The 16,405-nt window shown below is 41.5% G+C and overlaps 1 protein-coding gene across 1 annotated transcript in view; it reads right to left on the bottom strand.

Annotated features, from left to right (window-relative positions):
• The window catches only part of ADGRG2 (adhesion G protein-coupled receptor G2), a 101,912-nt gene extending 85,962 nt beyond the window's left edge, over positions 1-15,950 (bottom strand). The window contains exon 1 of the mRNA XM_032226981.1: positions 15,411-15,950. The gene's annotated coding sequence lies outside the window, so the exon portion shown is untranslated. The remainder of the gene's footprint in view (positions 1-15,410) is intronic.
• Between the last annotated feature and the right edge of the window lie 455 nt (positions 15,951-16,405).

The raw sequence follows: 16,405 nt of genomic DNA, 5'->3' as shown, positions 1-16,405 counted from the left end.
TGCCTTGTAGGTAGGCTGTCCCAGTCCTTCTCAATTGGCACCAAATATCTGCTGGGAGCAGGGAGCTGAAGCTCTGAGTTTCTGTCTCCCTTAAAATTTCTATTTCTTTTTTGGGGGGGAAATATAATATTCTGCCTTTTTAATATTTCCTAAAATATTTCATTCTTCTAGGAAGGATGGGTGATAAGTTTCTACAGTAAACTGCAATATCTTTAGTACATTGTTGTGATAACGCTGTAGCCACTCAATTGGGACTTCAAACATCACTTTCTGAGTCTGCCTTCAAATTCAAATCTTTCTAAATGTTGAAGAGAGAAATTAGTGCCCCTTGATCATTTATTACAAGGAGAACAGCATTAGTTCCAGAATTCTATCTACTATTAAAATGGAATGGAAAATGGTATATTTTTGGCATTGTCTTGTTAGATTGATGGAAATGCCCCAACTTCTATACATTAGCCAAAAACATTTTGACATCAGGAGTCTTTCCCCAGACATACATGTGATAGTTTCCAAGAGTATGTAGCAGAGGCTGAAATTATGCCTCAGGGAGTGGTCAACTTGGAAAATGTGGTGAAACTCACTCAACGATGCTCTTGCTTAGCAACCAAAATTTTGGGCTCAATTGTGGTCATAAGTTCTCTTTCTTTCTCTTTCCTTCTTTCTCTTTTTCTTTCTCTTTCTATCTTTGTCTCACTCTATTTTTTCTCTCTCTCCCTCCATTCCTTCCTTCCTTCCTTCCTTTAAGGTGTGCATCTCTCCCACTTTCTTTCTCCCTTCCCTCCCTCCTTCCTTCCTTCCTTCCCTCCCTCCCTCTCTCTCTTTCTTTCTAAATCACTCCAAGGTTTGATCAAAGCAGTCACGAGTTTAGGGTGAATTAAGTCTTTTTCCAAAACTTAAACCAAGATTCTAATAAAAACCTCTAGGTCAGCATCAAACTCAGCTGTTTGTCCAAAGCCCGCCCCACCAGCTTCAAAAGTTCGGGACAGACCAGGTCTCTCCAGCCCTCTCTCAACAGAGGGGGAGGAATAAAACACCAACTATGTCTAGTCTACAATGTACCTCTTGTAGCAGTTCCAAGAAGATTCCACAATTTGATTCAGGAGTTCCTGAGGACACAAATCAACCCCCAAGTGGCTTCAACAGCTGTCAGAGAGAGATAGTGAACAACCAGATAACTGCAAAAAAATACAATCCTTCCACCACTACCCGTCCCCCACCAAAATCTGGTCAGAATCTTTCCCCTACCATCCAGCCTCAACCAGCCACCACCCTCTCTCTCTCTCACACACACACACATTGCCATCACAACTAATGAAGCTTCTTGGATGAGAAGTGAAACATTTTGTTGTTCTTCTTCCTCAAGGAAAAAACAATCCAGTTGCCTTTTGGAAAAAGCACCTTTGAGATATAAAAGTTCCCCTCGCACGTATGTGTTAGTCATTCCCAACTCATTCTTTTCTCTTAAAAGGGTTCTGGGTTGGGCAAACACAACTGGGGGCAGATGGGCAGCATTCCCTCCACTCCGTCCCTGGACGCCTGCAGCCTCAAACCCTGCACCAACTTGCACAGTAAAGGCAACTAAGAACTTTTCACATTCACGAGAAGATTTTCTTTATTGTGCAAAGGATTGCTTTAAGGTTGGAGGCTCAGAGGCTGCAGGTGCCCAGGGATAGGGGGGAATGCTGCCCGTCTGCCCCCTCCCAAAGCAACCTCGGTTTTCAATATCGTCTGGAGAGGCGTTTTATAAAAAGAAAACCTCCCAGCTCTCTGCCTCCTCCTTTGCTTAGACTCCCCGCTGGCTCTGAGGCTGCAGGCGACCAGGGATGTGGGGGAAATGCTGCCCATCTGACCCCTCCCAAAGCAACCTCGCAGGTTTTCAAGATCATCTGGAGAGGCGTTTTTTTAAAAAAAGAAAATCCCAAAAAAGCCACAAGATTTGGAGAAATGGGCAGTCAGTATTTTTTGGAGGGGGAATCCCCATAACCAGGTTTCCCAGCACCCCAAAGAGGTCTGTGCAGGGCTCTGGTGACTGCAAAGTGCGGCACGAGGGGCAGACATCCCCAACTCCAGCAGTAGCAGTGTGGCTTCTTGCAGCAGCACGCTGCCCTGATCAACCTACCTTATGGCACCCTCTGCAGCCCGCTCTGCGTGGAGTCGAGTTGGCGGCAGGTAGCCCTCACTAGTGTTTCCCCCTTCCTCTGCCCAGGTCTCCACCTCCTCCTTTGCTTAGGCTCCTCGCTGTGTTTGGGGGCTTCTGCCCCTCGTGTCACGCTTTGCAAGCGTGGTGTGGACAGACGGGAGGGGGGAGAGAGAGAGAGATCAAGCGGTGACCAGATGGGCGGGCAGGCGGGGGGAGCAAGCGAGGGGGGGCAGGTCAGGGGAGGAAGCATTCCGGTACAGTGCCACTGGACGAACGGGTACTGAAAGGCACACTAAATTTGACGGACGGGTACACAGTACCGGTGCGTACCGGCTGAAACCCACCTGATACTGTTCCTATCTTGCTTTTTCAAAGTCTAACTTTTGCTTCCCTTATGTATCACATGGAATTCCAGGGCTTGTATGAGCCTGATCTTTATAAGTACTCTTCCAATATCCCCACTTAAACAGAGGCTACTACCCATGGCCTCAGACCACGTTTCATTTTTTTGGATAAAACTCACAAAAATCATTTGTGATTTAATTCAAAAGAAAGCAAACTTTGCCTGAAAAAAATTCATGCACCCTTATCTTAGATAATTTTTATTTCTATATTTATTCTGCCCAACCAGCACAATTCATTTTAATCCTCAAACTTGGAGATAGAAGTACTACCTAATCAATCTTAAAGCAACCTGATATTTAATAGCCATCCATTTTATCTTTAGCTCACAATTAATGCTGTATATAAAAGCTTCATCAATGCACCAGAGAGCTTTTTCTTTCTCCAAGAAGTAACTGATTTCAGTATATTATACATAAAAGCAGTTCATATTTCCACTTCAAAACCACATCTGTCAGATACCTGGTCACTTTATAGCACAGAACATTCTAGAATTTCCTAAAACTCAGAGCCACTTAAGGCATCAGGGAAAAGCTGTTAAATTTCAGCTGCCAGGGCATCATGCAGTATGATCAATAGTGGAGAGTAGCAGAAGAGTTAACGGAGGAGTCTACATTTCATATCACTCTTAAGAGAAACGAAGTGACTCCTTTCCATAACCAGTAAGTTAATACTTTCCAGCAGCCATAAGAGTTCTTCATCTTTAGGCTGCTGTCTAAAAACACAGACAGCATGGCTCATTTCTATGTTCTAGTAGGATATTGTAGGAAATGGTGTTATAGTTATGAGTCAGTTCTTCTTTTTTTCAGCCTGTATCTTTTTTGAACAGAACATGACCTTTATACAAAGTATTGATTCTAACCTAATTATTTTAAGTAAAATTTGCATTATTGATTTCTTACCAAAGAATAATATTTTTACTGAAGAAGCATGCACATATAGATCATTTGTAGGAAATTGTTTTAAACCTTCAATTCATGGCAGTCCACCAAGTGGTGCAATGGTGGAGGTAGAGGTGGTATACCCATCCTTTCTTTCCTTGACTTCTCAGTGACTTCAATACCATCAACTATGGTATCCTTATGAGGCAACTGAGGAAGCTGGGAATGGGCAGCACAGTTTTGTGCTGGTTCACTTCATTTCTCCGAGGTCAATCTCAATTGGTGTTAATAAGGAGCAAGAAGTCCAGCTCTCCAGCCTTCTTTGTGAGGTGCCACAGGGTTCAGTACTCTCTCTCTGCTCCTTTTTAACATCTACATGAAACCGTTGGATGACATCATATATTACTATAGGATGAGGTGTCACCAATACGTTGATGAGAACCAGCTATATATCTCCATCCCAAGTGAAATGAGTGATGTGGTGGATGTCCATTCGTGGTGTTTGGAGTCTCTGGAGGTCTGCATGGGGATCAACAGATTTCAACTGAACCCTCATAACATGGAGTGGCTGTGGGTGGGCCCCTCTGTATCCAGGAGTTCTTAAGGCTTGAATGGGATTGCACTACCCCAGACGGTCCCAGTGAATAACTTGGGGTTCCTCTTGGACTCATGGCTCCTGCTCAAAAAGCAGGTAGCAGCTGTAGCCAAGAGGCTTTTGCCCAATTCGATTTTACATGGTAGTTATTTCCCTTTCTGGACAGGGAGGCTCTCTGCTTGGTTACCCATGTTTTAATCCTCTCCCAACTAGTCAATTGCAATAGGCTCTACATGGGGCTACCCTTGAAAAGTATACAGAAGCTTTAGTTTCAGAATGCAGCTCATAAGACATATTGGGTGCCCAAAGAAGAACACAAATAATACCCTTGCTCTGCAGACTGCCTCAGGTGCCAGTTTGCTTCCAGGTTCAATTGAAGGTGTTGGTTATCATCTATGAAGCCCTACCTGGCACAGCACCAGGCTACTTACAATACCAACTTGACCCCTCACATCAGCCCACCCCACTTGATCAGGCAGGGAAGGTATGTTGCAGGGTCCATGAGTCAAAGAATGTTGACAAGCTTCACTAGTGGGGTCTAGGAAGATAGCTTTCTCTGCCACTGCCACTGCATTATGGAACATCCTGCCCACAGAGGTGAGGCGGGCCCCCACTCTCCTGGTTTTCCATAAAGGGGGTCAAAATTTTGCTCTGCACTCTTGCATGAGGGGGCACAGAAGACCATACAACCATGGGCTCGCTGAGAGCCTCCCCCACTTGTATTAACTATTTTTTCGTCTTTCCGAAATTATATACTATCATAATAATATTGCCTCATAATTTTAAAAAAACTTAAATTAATTTTAATATTAATTTTATACATTATTTTAATGTGTTAATTATATTGTACACTGTCCAGAACCCTTCTTTGAGGGAGATGAGTGGTTTAGAAACATGAAATATAAATAGATAAATAAGTGAGTAATCTAAACAAACATAGATCTAGTTCAGGATACCCAAAAGCATTTGGACTTTTCTTCCTCAAAAGGCATTTTTAGCTTGTCCTACCCATCAACCACACTGCACTACAAATTATTTTAAAATAGAAGAAGGTTTCAACAATAATATACCTATGTTGTCCTAATCTGTGCTAGCCAGTCAGTCCCTGAATGGGCTCAGAGCTGACAAGTGGATCATGTTAATAAGTAAAATATGTACAGTAACCGGGGGGGGGGGGTTGCCCCCCGTACGGGTGTACCGGTAGCAGAAATCGGCCATATGTTTGCATACCGGTAGCAGCGGCGGCCTGGCCACACCCCGTACTGGTATGGTCACGGCCTGGCACCTGCCCTCCTCTCCTGGAGCACTTTGTTCCTTCTCCCACCTGCGAAAGAAAGAATATCCCGCTGTCTGTTGGTGCTGCCACAGTTAATTCAGCTGGGGAAATGGCCCCCGAAGGCAGGGTGTGCTCTGCTGCTGCAGCTGCTGCAGTCAGGCATGTCCACGCAGGCGAACTCCCTAGTATGGCACAGTTCCGGGATGGCAGAGAGCCCAGGCAAGCTCTACCCCTCACCACTGCCACCACTGCTGCTGCCAGGTGCGTCTGAGGTTGGATGCTCAACGCGGCTCTGACCTCGGCTCCCCTGAAGAAGCCCAGTGCCCACTTCCTTCTCTTTTAGAAGCGCTTGCAAAACGGGGACTTTACAAGCCGCTTCTCAAAGAGGAAGCAGGCATAGGGCTCCTTCTAAGGAGCCGAGCTGGAACGGGCTTCAATGCTGCTCTGGCCTTGGCTCCTCTGAAAAAGCCCCGTGCCAGCTTCCTTCTTTTTGAGAAGCGGCTTGCAAAATGGGGACTTTGCAAGCCACTTCTCAAAGAGAAGGAAGTGGGTTCGGGGCTTCATTAGAGGAGCTGAGGCTGGAGGGGTCTTCATGGATGCCCCACCACTGCCGCCAACATGCCCAAGCTGTGCGTTAAAATTCTGCGGGAATTCCGGGTGCCTCCCCACCGCCGCGAGCATGCCCAAGCATCACGCTAAAACTCCCTACCACCGGCTCTACAGCCCCTCTAACCTATGAAAACAACTAGACTGTGCCCCCCACCACTGACACCACCCACAGGTATGGAGAGCTCTGGATTGGGACTTGGCACACAGGGCATTGCTGGAGCTGAAGGGGGTGGCCTTCCCTTCTGCCACCAGCCGTAGGAGGAAGGTAAAGCCAAACTTTGCTCTGGCAAGAGCTGCCGGTGGGGGTGGGTGAGGCTGCAAGGCGAACCTGGCTGGAAGTTGGGCAAGGTTTGGCTTTACCAAAAGAGGGAGGTAGTTCCGCCGCTGTCCAGGTTGATTTTAAAATAAGAGAAGAGCTGGGTACGCTTTTATTACACAGCCTTTCCTAACAAGACTGACTCCCAACAATACAAGGCTTGTGTCACTGTTGGTCTCAAACTCATTCTTCATTCGTTTGTTAAGTCCCCATAATTCATAATTGTTTATGAATTACTAATTTTGCCATCCTGAGTAATGCCCTTTGGAGCACTTTCCATTTTGACAATTTAGGAAAGAAGTATTGTCTTTTGGGTTCACCTGAATGAAATTCAGATGTAGGCATCAGGGGAGGGTTAATTTGAAAATGAACAATGAAAGAGAAGCACATTTCTGTACATAACAGAAAGGAAAGGAAAACATTGAGAAGTGTTGAGGAGCTGAGGGGTGTGTGTGTGTGTGTGAGTCAGGGAATTCCAGATCAGGAAGATTGTTTTGTATTCCAGTTAAATTAGAACTGGTTCTTTGTGAAGGATCTGTGAGAATATTGAAATATTGCAATAAGGGCCAAGAGGAAAAAAAATAAAGCAGAAAGATTTAATTAAAGGAGAAGAGAAAGAATGGTAAAACATCCACTAACTGCTTTGAAAATGTCTTTCTAATGTGTTTTCAATTGTAGGATTGGAAATATTTGATTGACTGTATCCTTTAATGTTCAGAAAGAATAAACTTTATCAGTATAAGTAGAGGTGTATTCTTCAAGCTTTAATGCAGTTTGTAAAAATCATTATAAACTGAATACCACTGTAGAACATCATTTCTCACCAAAAATGCAATTTAATTGAGAGTAAAGTAAGATTTTACACAGGCAAGAAAAAAGTGTATGGAATAGATGGTGCCTGGCTCAATTGGAAGTAACTGTGAGACGGATCTGTGAGATGGAAACTTATCAAACATATCCAACCTAAAAATGAGAAATTTCTTGACAGAACAATTAGAGAAATGGGATGCCTTCAGAAATTGTGGGTATACCATTACTGGAGGTTTTTAAGAAGAAATTTATCCATAATAGTATAAGGTCTCGTCTCATGCTTCAGCAGGGGTTGAACTAGAAAACCTCCAAGATCCCTTCCAACTCTGTTATTCTTTATAAATCTCTCCACTCTATCTTACCAAGACAATGGCGATAAATAATATTTGGAAATGAACATCAGGCAGTCTTCTGACAGCAAAATCTCATCTTATTGGCTAATATCAAGGGGAAGATGATTTTGAAAATGCTTCGTCTCCCACCATAACATGCAAGACGAGGCAAGGACTGGCTGGGAGTGGAGGGGCAAGGAGAAGCCAGGCGAGGTGCCCCTCCATGTGAGTGACATCGAGTTGGCCATGCCCACCCCCACCCACCTAGTCACGCCCACCCAGTCACATGACTGCCAAGCCACTCCCACCCAGTCACATGACCAAGCCACACCCACAGAATATGCCACACCCACAGAATAGGTGGTACAAAAATTTTGAAACCCGCCTGGCAATACCATAATCTAAATTACGTAAACAAAGCAGACTCTTTGCCTAGTACTAAACTAAAAATTATTCAAAATATTTTCCAGATACTGTATAGCAGGAGGCCTGTTCACGGTTAAACTAATAAGCTGACATCAGCTTCTTTTCATGCAGAGGACAGCAATACTCCTTACCCACAATGTATGCTAATTTCTCTTTCAAATTCAAACAGAATCCATAAAATTTCACCCAACAATTAATGTGCATCCTCCTAGTTGTCCTCAATGCTTTCTATGCTTAGCAGTAAATTTTCTTCTTCTCTTCTCTTCTTCCTCTTTTACCGCTTTCAGTGTTGTGGGAGATACAAAAGTTCTGGCTCTTGCCGGAATGGGACAACCCACACAGCCAACTTACCACAGGACAACGTGCTGTTGCACAATTGAACAATTCAATTTAATCATTTAAAATAATTTTTAAAATATTGTAATTGTCATTCACATTTTCATTTTTTCCATCCATTGGCATTCTTTCTTTACTGATTCTATTCCACTATTTCTTCAATAATAGTGTATCTCTTCTCCCATGGTGAGTTGTCCTGTAGCAAGTTGGCTGCAGTGAGTTGGCTGTAGCGAGTTGGCCATGGCAAGTTGGCTGTGGTGAGTTGTCCCATTCTGGCAAGAGCCAGAACTTTGTCATAGACCCGCTCTTGCTCTTCTGGCACTCTCAAACAATGTTAATTGATGATATTGTTGTGTGTCTTTGTAATTGTCTCTCCATCTTCTTCTGGGTCTGCCTTTTGTTCTTTGATTTTCTCCTCTTTTTATACATGCCTTGTATGCTATGAAATCCCAAGACATCCTCTCCAGGTAAGCAAACCACTTTAGTTGCTGTTTTTATGTGTAGTTTAAGATTGGGTTCCATGCCAATTCTTTCTCTTATGATCTCAATACTTTCTATGCTTAGCCATGAAAGAGCTTCTATATTTCTAGTCTGGCAGACAAATGCATCAGCTTCTACTTATTTTTTTAAAGTTTGTTAAAAGAAAGAAGTTATCATGGGAAAGTACAACCCTGGAAAAGTTTATGTCACTTTAAAATTTTGCACTGTTAATTTAAAATGCAAAAGAAGAAGGGGACGACAGAGAATGAGGTGGCTGGATGGAGTCACCGAAGCAGTAGGCGTGAGCTTAAGTGGACTCCAGAGGATGGTAGATGACAGGAAGGCCTGGAGGAACATTGTCCATGGGGTCGCGATGGGTCGGACACGACTTCACAACTAACAACAACACATTCAAAATGAAGCAACTTCTTTTATAAAATGTTCAAGGATTTGTTTTTCCAAGATATGCTAATAAAGGAAGCTACTTCTTACTGAAATGACTGTAAGTTTACTATTCCCAGATCCACATAATAAAAGATTATATAGATTTCTATCAACTGTAAAAGCAAAATATGGTGCTTAGACTCATCCCTAAAATTATGGATGTAGAGCTAATTGTATACAACTTAGAGCAGCTGAGAGAAATTTGACTTCAAAACATGTCACATTGCTCATGGAAGGATATCTTTACCTGCACTTTTATAACAATATATACCTAAAAGACAGGATTTCTCAACCTTGGCAACTGGAATATGGGGGAATTCTGGGAGTTGACGTCCCCATCTTCAGTTGCCAAAGTTGAGAAACACTGCTCTAAGACATTGCTTCTGTGATGAATTGGGACTTTATATATAAGAATTCTCTTAGACTACTATTTAGTGATGGGATTCAGCCAGTTCGCACCACTTTGAGAAAACTGGTTGTTAAGTTTCTGAGCAGTTTGGTGAACTGGTTGTTGGAAGAAATCATTAGGGCAGAGAACCAGTTGTTAAATTATTTGAATCCAACCACTGCTACTATTAGGCTATTTTTCTTTTCTTATGTATTCTATACAGCATAGAATACAAAAATACATTAACTGTAACAAAAATGTGTACAAATGGAAGAGCCAAATAAAAGGAAATCATCCAATAATTTCAACTTTAATATCTCCTCTTATGCATCTCTCGTGTTCTCCATTAGTTATCCACTTTGAACAGTATTGTCATATACTGTCTTTGATAATCTCCTAAACTAGTATTTATCTGTCATTCTTCTTGTGGGCAATTGTTCAGATCCCTCACCAGTCTATGTTCCAAACTCTTTCCTCTTTCATCCTCTTTCCGTGTTTGCAGTCCATCGAACCAGTGGATTTTTTCCCCTAGTCTTTATTGTTTGTCCTCTCTTCTTTGATTACATTTATTGTTTCCATTTATGTTGGTTTTTGTCTTAATAGAATAGAATAGAATGAGCTGGAAGAGACTTTGGAGGTCTTCTAGTCCAGCCGCCTGCTCAAGCAGGAGAACTTATACCATTTCAGATAAGTGACTGTCTAGTCCCGTGATGGCGAACCTATGGCACACGTGGCACAGGTGGCACACCGAGGCTTCTCTGCCGGCATGCGAGCCATCACCCTAGCTGAGCTCCACCAAGCATGCACGTGCCTCCCGCCAGCCAGCTGATTTTGGGGTCTCTGCAAAACACTATAAAAGCCATCAAGAATATAACTATATACATCCAACAGGAACAGGAAGTGCCCCACAGGAGCATATAAAGACAAATCCTAGAGAGGCAGGAAATACATCACTGAACAATGGAGATGAATTCTAGAGGGGAATAAAGCTGCATACAAGGCCGACCTAACACCTGTAAGAGCGTAGGCATGCATGGGGGGGAGCACGGGGTGCATCCTCCCTGCGCCCTGTTTTTGGTCTTCAGGGAGACCTGCTAGGCCCAAAATGGGCTACGGGGGGTGTTTGTGTGCATATGCGCAGGGGCGGGGCACACAGAAGGGTTGCGCATACATTGTATTATGGGTGTGGTCAAGCGTGTGCATGCTGTTGTGCACGTGCTTTTGGCATGTGAGGACAAAAAGGTTAGCCATCACTGATCTAGTCCCTTGAAAACCTCCAGTGATGGAGCGCCCATGATATCTGAAGGCAAGCAGTTCCACTGGTTAATTATCTACACTATTAGGAAGATTCTCCTTAATTCCAGGTTGCTTCTCTCTTTGATTAGTTTTCAGCCATTGTTTTTTGTCCTGCCCTCTGGTGCTTTGGAGAATAAGTTGACTCCTTCTACTTTGTGGCAGTTCCTCAAATACTGGAATACTGCTATCATGTCATCCCTAGTTCTTCTTTTCTTTAGACTAGCCAAACCCAAATCCTGCTGCCATTCTTCATGTGTTTTAATCTCCAGGTCTTTAATCATTTAGTTGCTCTTCTCTGAACTTTTTCCAAAGTCTAAAACTCTTTAGTCTTGTAATATATTAAATAAATTAATATTGTTGTGGATATTAAAGTCCCTGGGCTAAGTTTTTATATTAGATTTTGTTTGGTGATCTGTAAGTATATCTCTTCTTACATGATACAGAACAATTTAGATGTTTATTCCCTAATAACAAGTTTCTTTATTTTTAATTATTTTCATTTATTGATCTAAAATCTTCTGGTGACAGAATTGATGTTTCCTTTTGCCTATTATAGATTCATGCCATCCACTTGATTAAACAGGACTATTAAAGAAATTCATGAAATAATTTTATGTCCAATATCCTTCTCACTCTTTATTATTCTCAAGATTTCTTTCCTTTCTTAATAATAAATCTTAAAAATAGAATCTGTTTTCTCTCCACTTCTCCTTTAATTTATTATTATCATCATCATACACAATACTATCCACTACTCTGAAAAAAATAATTCATTAGACACACCCTTTTCATTAATTGTCCAATTTTCCTTTCAGTTATTTTTAAGTCTGGGTTGCTAAATATTGCTTACTTCTGATCTCTTCAAATCCTCTCTACTCATTTACAAATATCAATGACAGTTAAATTCTGTGCTCTAACTGTATACATTTGATATTTCTGTTGCTTTCAGTAGAACTTCTTTTCTTTAATACTTGGCTGGGAAATCTGGAAATTACCTGTATGTCTCAAATTGGGGGGGAAGTAATTGATGAATGTTGCTTTACTATCTATATTACTACAACCTTACTTCCTTAAGTCTACATTACTATAACCTTTCTTCCTCTGATGTCACAGCTCGGCAACCCACATTTCTTTTCAGAAGTATCTTGGGGAAAAAAAATGTTATTCTTAATTATTTACACTGATTTTCTGTCAATTCTCAAATGCAGCACACTTCTAAGTCCTTATCTCTCTATGCTCATATTGTAATATAGCCTTGATAAAGACCTTTGCTCGTCCAGCTTCATCCTTGTTGTCTAGTTTGTGTTTTCCCAAACAAATCCATTCTTTTTCTTTTACTTAGTCTTCCAAGATACCTGCATCATGCCAATTTATTTGTCCTCCAAATAATTTTACCATTATGGTTTAGCAGAAGTCCAGTAATTCCTCTATCCTGATGCAGGAAGGAGTAATTATGCTGGTGGAAATTTAAGTCAAGAATCTGAAAGCTAACAGATTCTCCAATCAATCCCTAAAATACAGATGTACTTTAATATTAAGTATTAATGCTCAAACTACAGAAGATATTAACAGAATGATAGAAAAAACCTAATGGCACTCTTACTAATCTACATAAAATGCTAGATATCAAATTAAAATAAGAGTGCAAAGGAGAAAAGTAGCATTACCCATTTAACCAAATTTCCAAAGTCTACATTTGGGGATTAATGCTATGGTGGAAAGGGGCAAATAAAAAATGCTTTCAGTTCACCCTTTTATATTAAAAAACCAATAATATTTTCATTTTAGACCATTCCATGACATTTTTGATGTTCAGCAATGAATGAATGCAAAGACACACCTAAAGCTGATAAAGAATAGAACCAATTGGCCTTTTGTGTTATTTTTTAAACTATATATAATATTCTATATATATGAAGCAAATATCAATGAAAACTATGGTAATTCAAACCTTACCATAAAAGTAATAATATATTAAATAAAATAAAATATTATTACAAATGAGAAACCTATGCATAAGCAATCTAAAATGACAATATTTTAGTCTGTTTTTCATACTTTTTGGTGCAAATGACCCCATGCTGTCTATTTTGTGGAAATGGGGCAGTCTGTATCTATTTATTGTTTTGGTAATTGCAGGCTAAATTTCTTAACAATGTGAGAAATTACTTACAAAAAGGGATTATAAAAGCTCAGATGCAAGGAAGTATTTTAGACCTCCTTCTATGTGATAACGATGAACACTAATTCCTCTTGGCTTCAACAGACTACATGACTTCTAATAAAACCTTCTTGCTCATTGGTAAATATCCTTTTAATAATTAGTATAGTCAATTTGTATGTATATATTAGACATACATATACTGTGTAACATATACTCTAATCAAAGATAAGCAATTTTATACTTTTGAAATCCTTGATGCTCTCTGAGCTTGGTTGTTCGCTTGAAGAGATGACCTTGCCTAATTAGATAACATTATCAGTACTAGTGAGTGTGGGGTTTGCTCCCTGATGATATACAGTTGCTTCTCCTGCCAGTGTTTATTTTTTTTATTTATTAAATTTATATGCCACTCATTTCACTATCCAGAACAACTCTGGGTTGTAGGGCATGGCTTTCTCCTCGATAATTGCTTGATTAGGGCGTTGTTTACTGCTTGACTGTTTTTATATTTCACTTCAGATTTTATATTCCACCTAGTTTAGTGGCAACTAATCTGAAATTAATCGGACTTCAAAATACATTTCACTCACCTTTTTTGTGGTAATGAATAATTTCTTTCTCTTTCATAAAGGATTGAAGTTGTATTACATCTTATTACCAATACATCCTTTCATCTTACCCTTAAACATACTGAAAAACCTGTTTAGCTAGACATGCTATCTGTATTAGTCACTAATTATTTGTATTCATTAACCTAAAATGATAGAAGGAAACCGAAAAATATGTTATCTTCTTCAGGGGGAAAAAGCATTAGATTCTTCTTTTTTACTTTCCCCCACATGGAAACCTGAAACAACCCATTGTGAGATAACTAAAAAAAAGAGCAACATAGGAATAGATGTTCAAACTACAAAGGAAACAAATATATTTCAGTCCTTTCAAATCAGATATCTTCCTTTTTCAATTTTCCAGTTTAGTACTAAACTCATCTTATTGAGAATGAGAAACAAATATCTATCTCAAGTTAAACATGCAAAAGACTGCCATCACATAAGCTTATGGGAAACCATTATACCAAATCAGGCAATGAGTTGATAGTTCTGGATTTCAGAAAATGATTAAGCCACACTTGACTATTCCAGGATGGATCCTGAATGTTTAACATATTATTGCATTCCCCCCAACCCTCCCCCAATAACTAGCCAGATCAATGAATGAGGAATCTCACAGTGTAACTGTGGATTCTTTTACATAGCTGGATATGTTTTAGGTATGTCCCTCTGGACTTCAGGTCCATGTTTCAGGAATGACTCTAAGGCTATACCTGAATTGCTTCTCCCATTCTGCCCTCTCCTTCAGCTGACTCATGTCAGTACAACAGCAACCATGACTGGTCATAAAACCTGTATGCCACATGGAGTCATATTCTTCTCTAAAACAGCTACAGAATGGACTATATGTCACATCCAGTAGAGATTAGTTTGGTCTCAATTGCCAACAAAAAGCAGTGACATGAACATGGTTCAGCTTGTTTGGATAACATTTTTAGGATTCATACATGACAAAGCTAAGCCCTTGTTGAATATGATCCTGATGTAAAAAGTAGACTCCGGTAATGGATTCCGTAAAACTGGTTTTCTAATAAAAGGTATTATGATCGCAAGTTCAGCATTTTTAATTCTGTTCCACTAAAATGGACTCATTGTGGCCATATGTATAAATAATGGGCAAAAAGTGACTTATTAAGTCCACAAAGAAAACACTTCTACAATGCTTCAGTTACACTATGGCACACTTTATATTTATACAATCAAGTTGGCTTCTACAGAGCTAAAGAGACTTTTTTTCTCCCCAAGCATACTATAGGGCTATTATCAATAGTTTCATTCAGGTTATAGCTCGCAGACTGCTCAGATTTTCCTGACCAGTCCACACTTTCAGCAATGTCCAAACAACAAACAAGTTTATGAACTCCCTTCTACCTGAAAAAGGCAAAGGCTGAATTTGTAGTTTTTGAAAGTGATTATCCCTTCCTTTCAAATTGTTCTTCATGTCTGCAGAGTTGTGGCTGTGACGTTTTTCACCATAGTGCAGAACAGTCCTTACACCTGTTGTATATCCTGTTTCCTGGGTGTGGGTGGGAGAAGAAAGGTATTTACTTCTAATTACTTAAAGCGAGTGAGGGAGAAACCCTAGCGAGAGTTATTGCTGTCGCTTTCAAGTGAAAAGTCAATACTTTCTCCACTCGCCTTTCTCCTCTCTCTTTGCACATCTGGTGGATGGAAGGACCCCATTAAGGAGTCCCGGCGTCTTGGAAAGGCGGAAAGAACCTGTCCTGCTCCAACCCAATCGGAGATCTTCAAAGGCAGTCCCAAGAACTTTTTAAGAATAAACGGTCCCTCCCCTACAGCAGCAAAATGGAACTCAGGAGCAACTTTCTCCCGCTTGCCCGGCATGCTTCCCCTACCCTTTCGCCCCAAGGACCCCAGGTACCGAACATTTCCCGGCTCACCTCGCTCAGGCCGGCGGCGAAGCCCGATGCCCCAAACTCGCGACCAGGACGTTCCTTCTCTGTCCCCTTCGCTCCCTTCTTTTCTGGGGGCGACCACGGTCCGCTCCCCAGCCCCGATCCCTACCAGCCTTGGCTACACACCCGGCCGACCTCTCTGTCTCGAACTGCGACACCCCCGCTCAGGGTCGGCTGCGCGGGGAAGGCAGCCTACCGCTTTGATGGCGAAGGCGCAGCGGCAACCACCAGGAGGAGGGACTGCGGGCGGGAGGAGGAATCGAGATGTCTGGAAACTCCTTAGAAGTGGCGTGGCGTGAGCGTTGGTCGTTTCAGTTTTCGAATAAAATATCTAATCGCGTACACTTTCAGAATAAACCACATTAGAACAGCGAGAAAAATGGCTTTCGCCAAGCCAGACTTTCCCGCCTGGCAACTGATCGCCGGGATAATCACTATTGCTTGTCGATCCTTTCTCCAAACCACAAGACTCCTGCATATATTTGTTTAAAAAGACCGTCCAGTGATGGAGGTGCGTGCCTTAACTTGCCCTGGATTCTGCCCGCGTTAGTTTGTAATGAAAGGTCATGGATGAGAACAAACTCTGGGGTGCCAGAAAGGGCAGTGTGGTTCAGTTGGCGCTAGGACAAAAAAAGATCCCTCCCCAAAAAAGTTTCAATAAGGGAAGAGTAGCTGGAAATCAGAAAGATGCCGCTGCCACGTGAGCTTTCTCTCCCCAGAGCTTTTTTCTTCTCTTTGATTTACATCTAGGATCAGCTGTTAGTTGGCGTGAGGAGTCCTTGGTGCTCTCTAAACTTGCTTGTTTTCTTGCAGACGGTTCATTACCCAAGCTAGGTAAAATCATCAGTGCAGCACATTACCTAGTTTGGGTAGTGAATTCTCTGCAAGAAAACAAGCAAGTTCAGAGAGCACCAAGGACCCCTCATTTCAACCTGAACGACAAATATTCTCCCCTATTGTTAGTTGGTATGTTGTTTAAT

Source organism: Thamnophis elegans, chromosome 11 (assembly GCF_009769535.1).
Source record: "Thamnophis elegans isolate rThaEle1 chromosome 11, rThaEle1.pri, whole genome shotgun sequence".
Taxonomy (NCBI): Eukaryota; Metazoa; Chordata; class Lepidosauria; order Squamata; family Colubridae; genus Thamnophis; species Thamnophis elegans.
Note: the sequence above shows the minus strand (reverse complement) of the source record. Positions and strands in the feature narration are given on the sequence as shown.